This window comes from Rattus norvegicus, chromosome X (assembly GCF_021556685.1).
Source record: "Rattus norvegicus strain SHRSP/BbbUtx chromosome X, alternate assembly SHRSP_T2T, whole genome shotgun sequence".
Taxonomy (NCBI): Eukaryota; Metazoa; Chordata; class Mammalia; order Rodentia; family Muridae; genus Rattus; species Rattus norvegicus.
Genome location: NC_141554.1, coordinates 142,648,160 through 142,666,655, shown reverse-complemented (window position 1 = coordinate 142,666,655; position 18,496 = coordinate 142,648,160). Strand labels below are relative to the sequence as shown.

The 18,496-nt window shown below is 39.5% G+C and overlaps 2 pseudogenes across 1 annotated transcript; both read left to right on the top strand.

The window, feature by feature from the left end:
* The first annotated feature begins 383 nt into the window (after positions 1-383).
* On the top strand, positions 384-8,463 carry Ct55l2 (cancer/testis antigen 55 like 2; annotated as a pseudogene). The gene is made up of 5 exons (XR_015646778.1): positions 384-733; positions 1,646-1,830; positions 4,720-4,864; positions 7,636-7,748; positions 8,258-8,463. The product of XR_015646778.1 is annotated as a cancer/testis antigen 55 like 2 (transcript).
* Positions 8,464-9,400: 937 nt separating this feature from the next.
* Positions 9,401-12,640, top strand: Clns1a-ps1 (chloride nucleotide-sensitive channel 1A, pseudogene 1; annotated as a pseudogene).
* Positions 12,641-18,496: the final 5,856 nt, after the last annotated feature.

Sequence of the window (18,496 nt, the reverse complement as noted above, 5' to 3'; positions counted from 1 at the left end):
TTAAAGATAGTTTTAATATACTGTATTAGTGTTAAACGAAATTAAAATATATGGAATATAGTACAAGAAGTGATCCAAGGAATGTCTAGAATTAGGGTTTGCAATAGTAAAGAGGAGCCATCTCAAAGCATCCCAAAGAACTCAGGAAAAAAATTGACCAAAACTTTGCAAAGCAGAAACGCTAAATACATACTCACACACTCAAATTGAGTGCCTGTACTAACAGCCAAACAGAGTTTTTCCAGAGGCTTTTCTATTGGTTCATTCATGTCTAGTGGGTGGGGCTAAATTTCTTATATCACTGTCTCTCATTGGCTTTCGCGGTGATGTAATCACAACACTGACTCTCATTGGCTGGACAGTCAAAAGTAGAGCGCCCGCTAGTGATCTCCTAGGAGAGGGGAAAAACCGGAAACCTGGAAGCTGCCGTTGAGGTATCCTGTTTTTTGGCTCTCTTCTGGGTTGTCTTTCATTGACTGAAATCTCAGTGAGGCCGAAGAAGCAAACTTGAAAGGATATTTTTTTTTGGTTCTTCTTTTTTTTTTTTTTTTTTTTTTTTTTGGAGCTGGGGACCGAACCCAGGGCCTTGCTTGAAAGGATATTTTAAGCACAGTCAGAAGGCATTGGTGTTGCCCAGGCCTTTGTTAGCATATCGCTATGCTGAGAATTTTGCGAAGGATTTTAACCTTCTTTCAGAGGAAGACAAAGCCTGATGGAAAGCTACAGCTCAAAGGTATGTCTCTGGGAGTCTGATTATCACCCCCAACAGCCCTCCACACCTTCACTCAAGGAAACTCCTCAGAAGAGCTTTCCTCCACCTTGAGGTGCGGTGGGGACACAAATAGCCTAGACGGACCTGCCGCCATCCTGGGTGGCAGTTGAGCATGAGGATGTCCCTGAGTTTCCACGAGTAAGGCCAGTACTGAACTGTGTCCCAAGCTCCTTTGCGATGGCAAAGCAGGAGGGTGTTTGGCAAACTCACAGAACACTTGACACAAGGCTATATGGGTTGTACTGTCTCTGCCTTCGCATCTGGCCCTTGAAAGATATGTTTGTCTCTCCCCTAGAGAAGGGGCGCATCGCACATTGAGAGTGAATTAGGCTTGTTTTTCATGCACACATGGTTCTAAAGCCAGGAGGCAGGTATCTAAGGGGGACTCCATAAAGGACGGTGGCCAGTGGTCCCTGCAGAGTACTCGAGCCAGACTCTCAAACATTACTTACCCATTACCCATTATGCTTATGAAGAACAAAAGGAAATTTGACACTGTGTCCTTAGATCCGTGCATCTTTAAAGCTTTCTCAGAAGGGATGTTGAAGAATCTAGGGGTCTGGCTATGGATTTGCTGCTGCTGTCGAGTGAGGCGAATGCTAGTAAGAGTGGGAGTTTAAAGGGCCTTCCTGAGCAGTAGATGAACCCAGGACTTGAATACTTAGTGAGACAGGTCACCCACAGCTCAAATAGGTGCCATGGAGGTGCGATTGAGTACTCACAACCTTGGGATGCAGAGATGGCTGCTGTGTTACGGTCAGTGAAGTGATGCTTTGTGCTCATGTGTACACGGGTGGTGAGAGAAGAATTTGTATGTAGTGGGTGCTTGCATTTGCCGAGAATCAGTGTAACCTTTGTTTACCTATGTTGTAGATAATGCCACATTTAAGTCTGCCAGAGGAATTGTGACCTATCTCTGCACAGATTATGGCTGGATTAATGAAACCATCTTCTTCAGTGTTGATGTGGTGTGTGGCAATGCTCCACTGAATGTTGGAATGAACGTCATTGCTCTTGTGGAAAAAGATGAAACAAACCATGCCTTGAAAAACATCAAGGTAAGATGAAGGTTGCTAAGCTTCCCTTGTAGTAATGGGATTTTGATATTTTCGCTTGGACTAAGATAAGCATTGTTTTGGATATAGGGTGAAAATTGACATTCTCCTGTGAGCTTAGCAGATTTGATGTTCTAATATTTGGTTGGCATGATGTTTTTTTTAGTTTCTAAAACTTTTGTATCAGTTCTCCAAGGATTTGAACAACATGGTGACTGATAACTTTATACAACCCTGTAACTTTAATCTTAGTGAAAAGCCACTTTCTATTCAACCTAGTAGAATTAGCATAGCAAGCCCTGTGTACTTCATATTCTTTAACATAGCAATAAAGATATATTTAAAACATTACAGATTCTAAGTTCTATTATAAAAATTTTGAATAGAGTTTTGTGAACACCGTGACTGTCTAAGTGTTTACTTATCACGGCCTAGTTTTCAATTATTTTTACCTACATAGTCCAAATTGATTATCTCAAAAACAGGCTATCTCAATATAGGCTTTTGCCTGTATTGGTAAACACTGATGATGATGATGATGATGATGATGATGATGATGATGATGATGATAGAATAATTCCCAAAATGAGAAGTAAAATGAATTCATACTATTTTTTGTTTTTTTAAAAGATTTATTTATTTATTATGTATACAGCGTTTCACCTGCATGTACACGTGCAGGCCAGAAGAGAGCACCAGATCTCATTACAGATGGTTGTGAGCCACCATGTGGTTTCTGGGAATTGAACTCATGACCTCTGGAAGAGCAGATAGTACTCTTAACCTCTGAGCCATCTCGTCAGCCCCGAATTCATACTATTTTTAAAACTCCCTTTTTGCCATTACTAATAAACATGTGGGGTGGAGTGAGTGTGTGTGTGTGTGTGTGTGTGTGTGTGTGTGTGTGTGTGTGTGTGTGTTTATATGGTATATGCATGTATGGCTGCATAAGCAGACATGTTTAATGGCCACAGTTTAAAAATGGTATGTATCCTAAGTTACTCTCCTCCTCATGTTTAGAGACATATTCTCATTGAACCTGGAGATTCCTATTTGGGTTATTTTGGCTCTCCCAAAAGTCACAGAATCCTGCTGACTCTACCTCACAGTATTGAAGATATGGATGTACCACTATGCCCTACATTTTATGTGGGTGCTTAGAACCAACATTCAGGTCCTATGGGTTGCACAGTAATCACTTCACCCACTGACATACTTCCCTAATGCCTGAATTTCTTTACATCTTAATGATAAAGTAGTACTTTACTCTTTGTGCCCCTCTCATGAGTTAGATTCATAATAGTTTCTTCCATGTTAGGAAAAATATCTATTTTTTTAGGAAAATTGTGCATCTTTCTTTCTACTCTTTTACCTAATACTACATTTTCTTGATTGTATTTGTAATTCTAACACACTGTAAGTATGCTTGTTGTGTTATTATCTTTTGATTTAAGAAAAGATTGTAAGGATAATGTTAACTTATCATTTATGCAGACATTCAATTGTTTTACTATTTATTAATTCTTGCTTTTAGGAGAAATGGTCTCAATATGTACATCACATGCCTCAAGTTCATTTTCACATAGCCTTGGCTAGCCTCCAGTGCATAGTCAACCTCCTAGGTTGTTGCTCATTCAAACTGCTGGCATTCCAAACCTCAAATACCGTGCCCTGTTTGGGTTTTGGTTCTTTCTAAAAGCTATATGTATATTGAAATGTAAGCATTCAGACACCCTGATTTTGACATAGGGTTCTAAGATGAGGATCCACATTTTGCTTTGTAACCGCCTAGGTAGTAGTCCTGTACCATTACTTGGATCATCCACTTAGTGCACTTTGTTTTAGGAGGACACCAGTATATTAAGATATTTTCTTAAGCCTTACAATCTATCTGTATATTTCTGTGTTCATGGTAGTTCTACTTTTAAAGGTTTGTTTTATTTTAATCATGTATACACATATCTCTCTGTGTTTCTGTCTCTCTCTCTGTCTCTCTCTCTGTCTCTCTCTGTCTCTCTCTCTGTCTCTCTCTGTCTCTCTCTCCCCCTCCCTCCCTCTCTCTCTCTCTCCCTCTCTCTCTCTGTCTCTCTGTCTCTCTTTGTTTTTATTTCTTGATCCAGGGTCTCTTTTTGTAGCCCTGGCTGTCCTGGAATTATTCTGTAAACAAAGGTGGACTCAAGCTCACAGAGACCGCCTGCCTCTGCCTACTGAGTGCCAGGATTAAAGGAGTGTGCTGCTGTCGCCTAGCTGCAGATGTCTCTGTGACTGCCTGCCAACCATGTATAGATGCCTATTGAGAACAGAGTCACTAGTGATAGACGTAACCTCATTATGAGGTGCATGACATGGGTACTGGGATTCAAACTCAGGCCATCTGGAAAACTAAATATGCTATTAGCTTCCATGCCATCTGTCCAGGCTGATTAGTGGTACTTCTTAGGTGAAAAAAAAGAGAGAGCTGGGAGAATACAAGTTTGACGGGGAAATCCCCACATTATTGAAGGCACAGCATGCCTGTGGTTTAGTGTAGAGTCAGCAGAGGGAGTATTTCCAATTTCTGAAGTTAAGGCTGTGAGTGCATTAAGTATAGGTAGGGAATTTATTTGTGGAATGCACTTACAAATCCTCTGAACAAGCACAGACACAATTAATGCATATTTTCAAGTCCATGCTCATGTTGAGAGGTGTCATTTAAAAGATAAAATGGGGGCTGATTTGATATGAGTAATAAAGTACTTTGTTTCTGACACAGAAGTCATATGTCCCCAAAATCCTTACAACTATGATAAACCAACTCATTAAATTGCCATTGTTTTGATCACTGACACATATACAAAAGTCCTCCTGGGATTGTTGTTTTAGCTTCAGACACCGTCTCCTGATCTTTCACAGGTGAAAACTATGTCTGATCCCATTTATGGTATCGAGCCTTCAGAAGCTGACAGACGACTTTGCATTAAGTGCATTACTGCTGCAACACAGGACAGTATTTATGTCAGCAAGGAAACTTTCTTCCCCATACAACTTCTTTCTGGAGGTATGGTTTAAATTTTATTTAGTTCCCCAAGAATTTAATACAATGAACTTTGACCATTCCCCTATTCAACCCCCTGAACAGCCCACGCTTGCCTTTTTTTAACTGATCAAGTCCAATTTGCACTGCCTATACATCCGTGGATGTGTGGCCTTCCACTGGAGCATGGTGAACCTATCAGTAGCAGCATTCTTTTTTTCCTTTTCAAATACATGAATAATTTATTGCTGACATGATGGGTATACTCACATATATCTTTTCAGTTTTCTACTTATATTTGTGTTTCAACATCCTATAATATTTTTCACATATTTGAATGTATTTCTTTTAATTGCATTTTAAATATTAAAGATTTTGTGTAGTTAAAATATTTTATTGGATAATTTATGTATTTACATTTCAAATGTTATCCCCTTTCCTGGTTTCCCCTCGAGACTCCCTATTCCATCCCCTTCCTCCTGCTTCTGTGAGGGTACACCCCACCCACCCACCCACTCCCACCTTACCATCTACACTGGGCAATCGAGCTTTCACAGGACCAAGGGCCTCTCCTCCTGTTGATGCTTGGCAGGGCCATCCTCTGATACATATGCAGCTGGAGCCATGGGTCCCTCCATCTATACTCTGTGGTTGATTAGTGGTTTAGTCCCTGGGAGCTCTGCAGGGTCTGGTTGGTTTGTATTGTTGTTCTTCCTATGGGTTGCAAACCCCTTCAGTTCCTTAAGTCCTTTCTCGAACTCCTTTAGTGGGGACCTTGTTCTCAGTTCAATGGTTGGCTGCGAGCATTCGCCACTGTTTCTCAGGCTCTGGGAGAGCCTCTCAGGGGATAGCTATATCAGGCTCCTTCAGTAAGCACTTCTTGGCATCCTCAATAGTTCTGGGTTTGGTATCTGTATATGGCATAGATCCCCAGGTGGGGCAGTCTCTGGATGGCCTTTCCTTCAGTCTCTGCTCCACATTTTATCCCTGTATTTCCTTTAGACAAGAGCCATTCTGGGTTAAAATTTTGGAGATAAGTGGGTGGCCCCATTCCCAAACTGAGGGCATTGTCTAACCTCTGGATCTTGTCTCTACAGGTTCTCACTCGGCCCTTTGTTGAGCATTTCAGCTAATTTGATCCTTGTTAGATCCTGGGATTCTCTTGCTTTTCAGGCCTCTGGAACATGCTGATGGCTACCACTGGCTCCCCATTCCCCATTGCTACACACCTCTGTTCAAATTCCTGACCCTCTGTATAACATTCCTGTCTCCTCCCATACCCGGTCCTGCCTCCCTTTCCCCTCCCACTCCTCTCTTCCTCCAAAGTCCTGTGAGAATTTTGTTCCCTTTTCTAAGAAGGACTGAATCATCCATATTCTGGACTTCCTTCTTCTTTAGCTTCATGTGTTCTGTGAATTGTATCTTGGGTATTCCGAGCTTTTGGTCTAATATCTGCTTATCAATGAGTGCATACCATGTGTGTTCTTTTGTGATTGGGTTACCTCACTCAGGATGATGTCTTCCAGTTCCATCCATTTGCCTATGAATTTCATAAAGTCATTGTTTTTGATAGATGAGCAATATTCCATTGTGTAGATGTACCACATTTTCTGTATCCATTCCTCTGTTGAAGAGAATCTGGGTTCTTTCCAGCTTCTGGCTATTATAAATAAGGCTGCTATGAACATAGTGGAGCACGTGTCTTTTTTATATGTTGGGGCATCTTTTGGGTATATGCCCAAGAGAGGTATAGCTGAGTCCTCAGGCAGTTCAATGTCCAATTTTCTGAGGAACCTCCAGACTGATTTCCAGAATGGTTGTACCAGTTTGCAATCCCACCAACAATGGAGGAGAGTTCCTCTTTCTCCGCATCCTCGCCAGCATCTGCTGTCACCTGAGTTTTTGATCTTAGCCATTCTCACTGGTGTGAGGTGAAATCTCAGAGTTGTTTTGATTTGCATTTCCCTTATGACTAAAGATGTTGAACATTTCTTTAGGTGTTTCTCGGCCATTCGGCATTCCTCAGCTGTGAATTCTTTGTTTAGCTCTGAACCCCATTTTTTAATAGGGTTATTTGTCTCCCTACGGTCTAACTTCTTGAGTTCTTTGTATATTTGGATATAAGGCCTCTATCTGTTGTAGGATTGGTAAAGATCTTTCCCCAATCTGTTGGTTGCCATAATACTGATTCACTGTACTGGCTAAGTGTTATGTCTTCTTGACATAGGCTAGATAGAGTCTGTTGAGAAGAGAGAATATCAACTAAGAAATTGCCCCCTTGTGGGCATGGTGGTGTATACCTTTGGTCTCAAAACTTTTTAAAACCTTGTCTCAAAAAACAAACGACCAAACAAACAAAAAGTCTACTAACTCAGCACTCAAAAGCCTGAAGCTAAGGTTTCTTGAGATTAAAGACAAATTGTGGATATATGATGTGATTTAAATCACTCTGGAGAAACCTAACTGAAAAACCAAAAAGTTTAAAATGAAAAACTAAAGAAACACTTGATAAATAAGAACCATATAGAATGATTAGTGGCTGCATCCACATGGTAAATAATACCAGGAAAGTTTTAAACTATATTGCCAATTCCCTTTCTATATTCTTAATTTACAATTGTTAGAACACCAAATACATTCTTAAGATCATATAACCCAAGCCCATTAGACTATACCTATCTTACTTGTTGAATGGCTTTAAAAGAAACTTCCTGCAAACTGAACCTCTTACGGCCTAGAAAATGTGATATGACTGCTTTACTACTTAACAATTCTCACTTTCTTGGCTGTTTTAGCATTCAAACCTTTTAAAGGAGACTTGGTACTGGTTGAGTATTCCATGAATGCAGGCACTTCAAACATCAAAAACCACTCTGTGAGCCCCCTCAACTCTCAGGATATGGATGAGGTAATTGACCTCCATTTCGTCTTGTCATGAGTAGGCAGCTTCCTCTCCTTCTTACTGATCCCTTTCTTGCCCTGGATTTTGTTTGGTATGTTTGGCAGTAAATCTTCTGCAGAGTGGACAGTACTGTCCACTGACTGAAAAGTAAATATGGAGAGGATAATGTAGAGGGTGTGTGTGTGTGTGTGCTTAAGTGCTAAATCCGTAAGTTGTGTGCTTTCCTTGATGTTATGCTGTTCTGTGGACAATAGAGATCATCGTGGCTGTGAAGACATCGTGGGGAAATGTTGAGTGCATTGGGTTTGAGGTGTTCAGCCCGCTGATGAAGGCAGGTCAAAGCATTCATTGTAGGACAACCTGAGAATGAGTTGAAAAGTCAGGAAGGTAGAGCATGAGGTCATGATGGGGTGAGGGGCCTGCTGATTGGAACTGGGTGTCAGGGGGTGTGCAGGACCATCTGTGGTGGATTATATGCTTCCCTAGACTCATAGCCATCTTTCTCAACATTTCAGGTCTGTGTTACTAGCATTGATGGGAGAAATGGCGTGGTGGACGACATCGTCTTTTTCACCCTGGATTCTCTGGTTATACACCTAGACTATATGACATTGTGAATGTGGTCACTGTGGACAGCATCCAACCATATTGTTCTTGTAGAGCAGTGTCGATGACCCCAGTGGAAATGGTGTATTAACCATGCCTTATAGTTCATTTTCAGTATTATTTCTATGGTTCTAGTTTAATAAAATAATATGGGCATGTAATCCAAAGATCTATGAACTATGAGTCTTTTTTTAACACTCTGGTAATTTTATTGGCAACACGACTCACTTCAGGAAGGTACCTTGTCAATTAAAAAACATACTGTATTGAAACGTGCTTGAGCATAGAAATAGCCCTGCCCTCAGGTAAATGCACCATTCTCCATAAACTGAACCAGGTTTTCTGCTGCCAGTGGCCTTTTGGACCTCTAATCCTCATGCGGAAGCAAAACATTTAGTTCAAGATCCCAGGAGTGAACAGGAAATGTGACCAGGTATGATTTAACTTTGCAGCTCGCCTTCCAGTTTAAGAACCTTTGAGCCTTTCCGAAGTTTATTTCTCTACGATATAATTTTCGTTTTATACCAGCACTCCATTTGGTAGATACTGTGTTTATTATAGATTTTCTTCCTATGCTTCCATTTCATCCCCATAAAAATAGGGCATTAAGTTAGTCTTTTTCTCTCTCAAAGCAGTTAGAGTAGTTCTTAGTAGATCCTAGGGGCAGACCAACAGTTACAGACTAGTGAATGAATTCATTGGCCTGTATTAGTGCTTTGTTATAATTTAAATCATCAGAACTTAAATTGTTCCACATCCCATTAAGAACTCATTTAAATCTGGGTGATGGTGGTGCATGCCTTTAATCTCAGCACTTAGGAGGCAAAAGTAGGCAGATCTCTATGAATTTCAGGCCAGTCTGGTCTACAGTCTGGTGTATAGGCCAGTCTGGTGGTGTATGTTCTGGTGTTCCAGGACAGCCAGGACTACACAATGAAACCTTGTCTCAAAACAAAATAATACAAAAACTTGTTTAAACAAAGCATTACCGTATGTTTTTGATATCAATTCTGACCCATTTCAGTGGGGATAGGTGGACTTCGTTTGCAGACATGGATCAGGTGAAAGCCCAGAGTCCCTTGATATTCACATTGCTCACCCAAAAGGGGAAGTATCCGAGCAATCTCCATAGAAATGCATCTAAGGCTAGTGACAACGCATAGATTGAGTATCACTAAAAATCAGTGCTATGTATTCTCCATGAATTGACTAGAAGTTCATGTCCTTAAGTAAACATAGTTTTCCACATATAACCCTGGCTTTAATTTGCCATCACAGCTATACAAGAAAAAAAGCAAAAAAAAAAAAAAGTAAAGATAAAAATAAATAAATAAAACCGTCTAAATGGCATTTTCATTCTTGACTTCTCCATAATTTTTATACATAGCCAAATAATTGCTACACTTGATCTTAGCCAAAAGGCCAAGAAGCGATAGCCAAATAATTCCTTGTCTTCCTACTTGTTACTTTAACAACTCCAAGATATTATTTTAAAAGACTAGAACTTTGATGGCACCCCCACATTAACATGTAGAATTATTTCCTCACCTTTTGAAGCTGTCATGAGCTGTTTTAATTGTTTGAGCAAGTGTGTAAGTAGAGGCTTGAAGAGTGTTCAGAGTTTGCCGCCTTTTAGCTTCATTTGGGACAAAGATAACGAGGTTGAGAAAGAGTCTGGGCAGCATCCTGGAGAGCCAGAATACCTCCAAAGCTATAAATGAACTTGTAATAGATCATCCAGTCCCTTTGAGTCAGCCAGGTGCTGACAATTATTTGGAACACCCTAAAATGTTGACTTAGAGAATTTTGAGCAAGTGAGATTATATTTGCTTTAAGTCAGTGAATTTCAGTGTGGTTTACAATATAGCAACATGTAATCCATGAAAGTTAAGTCCAGACAACTCTTAACACAATTCAGTTGAAGTACTCAATAGGGATAATTGTTGGCAATCTTCAGTTTGAAATTATTTTCCATGAAACAAACAAAATCTACGTAGTAAGAACCAACATGGAGAAAGTACCATAAAGAAATAAAAGCACCTAAACAACGGCAATGAATATACCCAACACAAAAACCAATCAGGCAGAGAAAAAGTGGTGACTATGGAAAAAGAACTGTGATATTTTAGGTCACCTATATCACTAAGTTACTTTCCTCAGAAATAACTATTATGGAAGTATCAATATTGACAGTCTTATTGTTAATCATGTTTGCGTTTCATGTTTGTATCCCAAGACCTAGGTATCTCGAGTTAAGTTTTTGGTCACATTTCTTAGTATCATTTCTTGTTTTCCTTTTGTTGAGTGGGTTTTTTGAATTTATACATTTTATGTGCATTGGTGTTCTGCTTGACTATCTGTACTAGAGTGCCAGATTTTCTGGAACTGTAGTGACAGACAGTTGTAGGCTTCCATCTGCACGCTGGGAATTAAACTATGGACCTCTGGAAAAGCAGTCAATGCTCGTAACCACTGAGCCATCTCTCCAGCACTGTTGAGTGGATATTTTAATCTATTTCCTCTTATTCCACCTTGTCAGGTTGAAAACTAGCTTGGTAGGAATCAGTTTAGGACAAATTCGGTTTTGATATCCAAATGGAGTAGCAGAATTAGTTCTGGTTCAGCTCAATCTAAGTGATGTCTCAGAGTCTGGTAGTAGACTGTCTGAAGCACTAGAAAATTCCTACCGCCAATATTCCCAAGTCTGGATGAAGTGCTCAGCTCAGAACTTCTCAGGCAAAGGGGCTGGAGAAGTTGTTGATGCAAATGTAGGATTCCTACCTGAAAAAGAATGGCAGATGGAGGATCAGAAAGACAGGTTCCAGAACATTTGGTCCTCAGACAGGTCACAGGAATGTTAGTTTAGAGCTCTGATATGTAGAAGGACAGTACCTGGTTGCATATGGTTCCCGTAAGAAAAGACTTATTTACCCTGATGAAGGAGATATATTTGAAGTACTAAACAAAAACAGTTGTCACTCCAGAATTTAAATAACATTTTCTATTTATATGTATGTTTCATTTTCCTGCATGTATTGGTACATAAATATTTGTATGTGTGTGCATGTATATGTGTGTGTGTATGTGTGTGTATCTATATATGCATGTATGTATATATATGAAACATTTGTGTGCACTGTCAGCTGAGGTCAGAAGAGGGGATTGAATACTCTGGAACTGGAGTTACTGATGGTTGATAGCCACAAAGTGGGTGCTGGGAACTGAACACTGGCCCCGTGCAAGAACAGGAAGTTCTTTTAACCCATGAGCCATCTCCCTAGTCCTCCACTACAGAATTTTGTACTTTTTAAAATGAAGACAAAATAAGGACAATTTCTAAAAGCACAAAAGTTTTTATTTTTCAAAAATCTTCACAAAAGTTAATTCTAAGGCAGAAAGACAAGAATAAAAATGGTATAAAGGGGGTTGGGGATTTAGCTCAGTGGTAAAGTGCTTGCCTAGCAAGCACAAGGCCCTGGGTTCAGTCCTCAGCTCCGAAAAAAAAAAAAGAAAAAAATGGTATAAGGAGGGGATTGTATTGCTCTGCTTTCTTGGTTCATGTGGAGCTACACTTTCTCTGACAATTAGCTTCCTCAAAAGTTTCCCACCACCTGGCCTAGCAGACAGGCTCTGGCTGTATCAGCCAGACACCGAAAGTGTAGTGAATGGAAAAGGGCTCTTGGCACCAGCACCCTTTACATTTCAGAGAGCTGCCTGTTTTGGTTAGATGGTTCTAGATTAAGATTCTCACTGGAATATCTCGCCATTAGTTTACATGCAGTGTTCTGGGACCCAAATGCTTATTGTCAAGAGCATTTGTGTGTTATAGTGAATGCCAAATTTGGAGAAGAATCAAAAGAACCTCTCTCTGATGAAGATAAGGAAGACAATGATGATGTTGAACCCACCTCTGAATTTACTTTTGTGCCCATTGATAAATCAGCACTGGAGGCGCTATTCACAACACAGTGTGAGTGCCAGGCCTTGCATTCAGAACCTGAGGATGAAGAATCAGATAACTATGAGAAGAGTATGATGTGGAAGCACATGAACAAGGACAGGGGGACATCCCTACATTTTATACCTATGAAGGAGGACTACCCATTTAACAAAGGAAGGGTAATCCACATTGGAGAGATTATAAGGAATGCTTTCTCAAGTCTGTGAGCAGCCAATATAATATGGCAGGAGTCTGAACAGAAGGTTCAGTAAGAAATTATGAAGATGGCATGGAGGGAGAAAGCACACCAGCTGTTGGCAGACAGTTTGAGGATGCAGATATTGATAACTGAAAATAATTTATGTTGCTATACAATACTGCTCATAACTGTAGGCAAGAATTTGGTGCCTCTTCACTCAGAATGGTGAAAGGCTTTTATTCTCCTTCAAAACTCATTTCTCAAGACAAACTACAATGGCACAGCAAGCTGTCACCAGCAGAAGAGACTCTGGTCTCTATTAACAAAGGTGAATAAACCAAATGGGTATTTGTAGTTTCTCATTTACCCTGAAGCTTCCTGTGACTAGGTATTTTCTGAGAGGGCCCCTAATTCATGCCTTCGCTGTGTGCAATCTGTCAGCTGCAAGGCCTATGTGGTGAAATGTACAGAGCTCACACTGGGCGAAAGTGAGGTAGGAAGCTTAAATGTCTCTGGGACTTAGGAGAACTCTCTGATCCCCGAGATAAAAGCAGAGGCCTCCGAGGGAGCAGCCTCTAGCCTTTTCCACAGAGGCAGGGGCCCTCTACCTGGTGCTCAGCCACATCTCGTCATGATATAATGCTTGTGTGCTAGCTTCTGCTCCTCCTCACTTACCATCAGCTCTGTTACGTTCTCCTAGCTTAGTCCTTGACTGTCTGCCTTCTATGATAGCTTTCTGTCACAGAATAAACTGAAATGAAAAAAAATGGTATAAGAAACAAGAAGAAGCCATAATCCATTCCCGGAGAATTTTGCTTGTTGCCTCTGAGTTCATATGACCTTTGATCATATTAATTTAGAGGGACCTTGTTTCCTTGGTGTCCTCCATTCCCTCGGGCTCTTACACACCTTGTACCTCCTATTCTTCTTTTATAAATATCAAATGGAAGAATTGAAGGCAAGATTACTCTGGTCAATATATAATTCTTAGTGCTCAAATCATAGAAAAGGTTGTATATTTTAAATTTATAAATTCAAAATACAAATGTAGATGGGGGTGGTGGTGCATGCCTTTAATCCCAGCACTCAGGAGGCAAGAGAATGTACATCCCTGTGAGTTTGAGGCCATCCTGGTACACACAGAAAGTTCCAGGACAATCAAGACTTCATAGTGAGATCATGTCGTGTGTGTGTGTGTGTGTGTGTGTGTGTGTGTGTGTGTGTGTGTGTGTGTGTGAAGTTGATAGCTATAAAAGGAACAATTCATTAATACACTATTAGCATATAAGACTTTTAACTCATATCTAAACATTCCTCAATTACTTTGCAGCCAAAGAGACAGATGTGTCAGCAACATAAGCAAAAGACTAAATGTTAGTGAAGAAGTTCTATTTAATGCATATAACCAGAATTCTGTGGAAATCAGAATGTCTTTCTTATCAAGTACACATGACTTTAAAAATGAACATACTATGTAACTGATAAACTTCAATTCACAGGTTTTATTCGGAGGACAGATACTGTTAGAATATCCCAGGAAAACAATGTATCTTTAGAAATATGTTTATTTGAAGTGCTATCAGCACATTAAAAAAACTCATGAATCAAAGAACACACAAAAGAAAATTTCAGATACACAGAAATGGTAGCAAAACCACACTGCTTATCAGAACCTCGGGGATTTACACAGGGAGATGTTTTATCATTCTAAAAGGAAAAGTACTAAAAAGAATACAAGCTAGTGGTCTAAAGTTAATAGCCAGCAAGCAAAAGAGAAAGAGGACATAAAAAAGATCAGAGCAGAAAGTAATTACAAATTAAAAAGCAAAGAAAAAGCCTGTGTGAGGTTATCTGTAATCCTAGTAGTCTAGATGGAGTCAGAGGCAGGAAGGCATCAGAGTCAAGGATATCGAAGATTAAATAGTGACATTTTTCCCGAAAAGGAGACAAAAGCATTAGTCTTGGTTGTGCAATGCTGCAATCTCGACTCCTCAGGAGGATGAAGCAGGAATATCTTGTATTTGAGGATGGTTACAACTAAGTAAGGTCAAATTCCAGTATCAATAATAACAGTGAGAATAAATATCATGAAAAAGCAACTTTATGAAGGGTTTACTATGACTTACAGTTTGAGCTCTTGTAAGATGTCCCCATACAAATACCGAGTATCTTTATGCCACAATGGCATAATTAAATTATCCTAAAAATAATAATAATATATTTTGTTCATAAATCGGAATTTATTATAATATATCATATAGTTTATTGTTCATTTAAGCACAAGAAAAAAATTAACATCACATATATTTTATTATATTACACCATTCATTTATTATATATCCACAACATTTTTCAAAACTAAATGTAGTAGAATTGTGTAGAAAATGACAGTTAACTAAAATTTACCTCCATTGAGACCAAAAAACTCCACAATTATCAAGCTACTATCCCACATGAAATCAAAGTTTAGGAACATGTGTAGCCAGTATTGCAGTTTCAGAAATTAAAAATGAAAAAAATTTATTATATTCAACAAATATACAACTTTCTACTTAAATATGACCGTACAGAAAAGAAAACAAAGTTGAAACTCTACAAAATGATTTTAAAAATTCAAAAGTAGGGCCTGGGAAGAAGACTTAATCCATGAGAACTAGCCCAGTATAGTGCTACATATAATTCAAGGCTGAAGATAAAGACAGACAAATTCCTGGATCTCATTACACAGCCAAACTAACTGAACCATTAAGTTACAAGAATAATGTGGACACACTTGAGGAATGATGACACCCATGGTATCCTTTGGCTTCTATATGTACAACAGGTATGGACTCACACAAATATATAGACAGAAAAGCATTTTTACTTATTGGAAAAAACACCCCTTATTCATTGTTAGGATATTTTAATATAATCATAATACCAATAATCAATTTTAGAATTTGGAAGTGGTACTGATACATAAATAGGTAGATTAGCAGAGTGAGATAGAGACAATATTATATTAAGAGGCTAATTTTTTAAAATGAAAAAAAAAACTGTGCTGGAGCCAGAGCCTCACAGAATTGTTATCAAGCAAAACACAGAGACATCATCAGCACTTGGGAGAGATGCAGATTCCCATAGACAAACATTAGGAAGAGTTCAGAGAGGACTGCAGAGGAGGGGAAGAGAGGATCAGAGAAACTAGAGGGGTCAGGATCACACCAGGAGAACATGGCCCACCAAATCAACTGACAAGGACTCAAGGGGGTGGGCTTGGAGAGAGAGCAGGGGACCTTTAGGGGTCTGACCTAAGTCTTCTCCATATATGTTATGACTGAGTAGCTTGGTGTTTTTATGGAAATCCTAACAGTGGGAATGGGGCTCTCTCTGATTTATTTGCCTACTTGTGGAGCACTTAACCTCCTACTGGGCTCCCTAATCTAGCCTTGATGTGATGGTATATGCCTGGTCTTATTGTAGCTTGTTATGCAGTGTTTGGTTGATATCCCTGGGAGACCTGCTCTTCTCTGAGAGGAGGAGGAGGGGGCATGGATCTGAGGGAGAAGAGTTGTAGGGGAGAGAGCCTGGGAGGAGGTAATGGAGGAAAAACTTTGGTTCAGATATAATATATGTAAGAATTCTTGTTTTAAAAAAGTAGGAAGGAAGAAAGAAAGAAGAATAAACTATTGAATCCAAACACCTATCAGGAGAACTGGCTTAGAATATATTAAGATATATAAAAGAATTTTAGAATTTAGAAGTGGTACTGATATATAGGTAGATCAGCAGAGCTGGAAGTTTACAAATTGATTTGGTTCAGTCTATAAAGACAATATGTTGAACTAATAGATGATATAGAAAGGATATTAAATATGTTGGGATACTTAGACAGCAATTTGAAAATGAGACAAGATTAAACTCAATCAAAATGGATTTCTACCTGCAAAAGAATGAAATTATATCTTTCACCTTAATTATTCTGAAATGATTAAAGTAATTCCATCTTGTCCTGACTCCATTTTTTTCATGTTCTTAGACAATTCTCAGCTCTCTATCTCCACAACAGTCATCATATCTATGTTTTTGAATTTCCATCTCCTTGACCATGGTCCAGATGTATTAACTAAAATGACTAATGTTTATACAAACTCAAACATTAATAACTAAATAAATTATACATCTAAATTGGTGGCATGCTGTATCTGAAATAACTACTATGTTCTGTCAAACCAAATGTTGGAAGGTTACTCAGAGCCACATCTAACACTGGTATAATTTTGCATTTTGCCTTTCAAAATGTTGTGCCCCTGAGTTTTGGCATCAAGACACTTATAATATTTTTATTTGTTTGTTTGTTTATTTTTACTTATTCACTTTACATCCTGCTCACTGTCCCACTCCTGGTCACTCCCTCCCACAAACATTCACCCCCTCCCCTTCTTCTCTGAATGGGTGGGGCTTCCCTAGGTATCCCCCCACTCTGGCACATCAAGTGTCTGCGAGAATAGGTGTTTCTTCTCCCACTAAGACCAGACAAGGCAGCCCAGCTAGAAGAACATAGCCCACTTATAGGCAACAGCTTTTTGGATAGCCCTGTTCCAGTTGTTCAGAACCCACATGAAGACCAAGCTGCATATCTGGTACATATGTGTGGGAGACCTGCATCTATTCCCTGTATGCTCTTTGGTTGGTGGTCCAGTCTCTGAAAGCCCCAAAAGTCCAGGTTAATTGACTTTGTTGGTCTTCCTGTGGAGTTCCTATCCCCTTCAGGGCCTGCAATCCTTCCTACTCTTCCATAAATATCCTCAAACTCCATCCACTGTTTGACTGTGAGTGTCTGCATCTGTCTGAGTCAGCTACTTGATGGAGCCTCTCAGAGGACAACATGCTCCTGTTTACAGACAAAACAGAAGATCATTGATAGTGTTAGGGACTGGTGCTTGTCCATGGAATGAATCTCAAGTTGAGCTGGTTATTGGTTGGTTATTCCCTGAGTGTCTTCTCCATCTCCCATCCCTACATTTCTTTTAAACAGGATAAATTTTCAGTTCAAAGTTTTGTGGGTGAGTTGGTGTCTCTATCACTCCACTGGGGTTCCTGCCTCGCTACAGGAGGTAACCTCCTAAGGTTCCATATCCCCAGTGCTGTGGACTCTTACAATCTTAATTGACTGATTAAAATCATATCATGGTTTGTATCTTTTTCACTTGGATTTATTAAATTTTTTGGAGGTCCCAGTGAAACAAACTTCACGCACACAGGACTCAGTCTTGCTCCTGATCTCCCCAGCCACTGGGGAAGATTCAGGGGTTGTGTCCTGAAGAATTTCTAGACCTCCACACCTCCCACTAGACATGGAGAGGTTTTAGAACTTTTGTGTTCCCAGATGCCAAAACTGAGTCCTTATAATATTCTTAAGGGACAAGTCTGTCTACAGAATTCAGTTCTGATTGAGAAAGACAGGCCTCTTAAGGAGCATTCTTGGGGATTAAGAAGGATAGGGATTTTGGAATCCCTTTTTTAGAGAAGAAGGTGACACTTGAGGAGCCTTCTTCTGGACAAGACTTCTTGGGAAGTCTCCTTACTGTTAAGAAGATTAGACCCTTTGAAGACCTACTTTATACTTCTGAATGAGGAATGACAAATAAGCATGGGTGAGACAAGTGCAGTATAGAGGCCCAGAAAATTGTTGAATAGTGCATAATATTCCAATGAACATGGGCAAAATGCTGGTTCAAAATGGAGGAGTTTGTATTTTTCATATTTGACTCATTTTTGTAGTTTTAAAACAGTAAAAATTATATTTATGTTCACTTATGAGTATGAACATATTTGTTTCTGCACAGGTACCCAAGGCCAGGAAAAAAACAACAAACAAACCATCTGCTATGTTTTGGGACCAAATTCTGGTCCTCTGCAAGGGCAACCCTGCTATAAACTTAATAAACTGGAAAGCAAGAGACCGCAGATCTAGAAGCTCAGCAGTTCGTGGGAGAGTCATGAAGGGAAAACCAGAAAAACTGT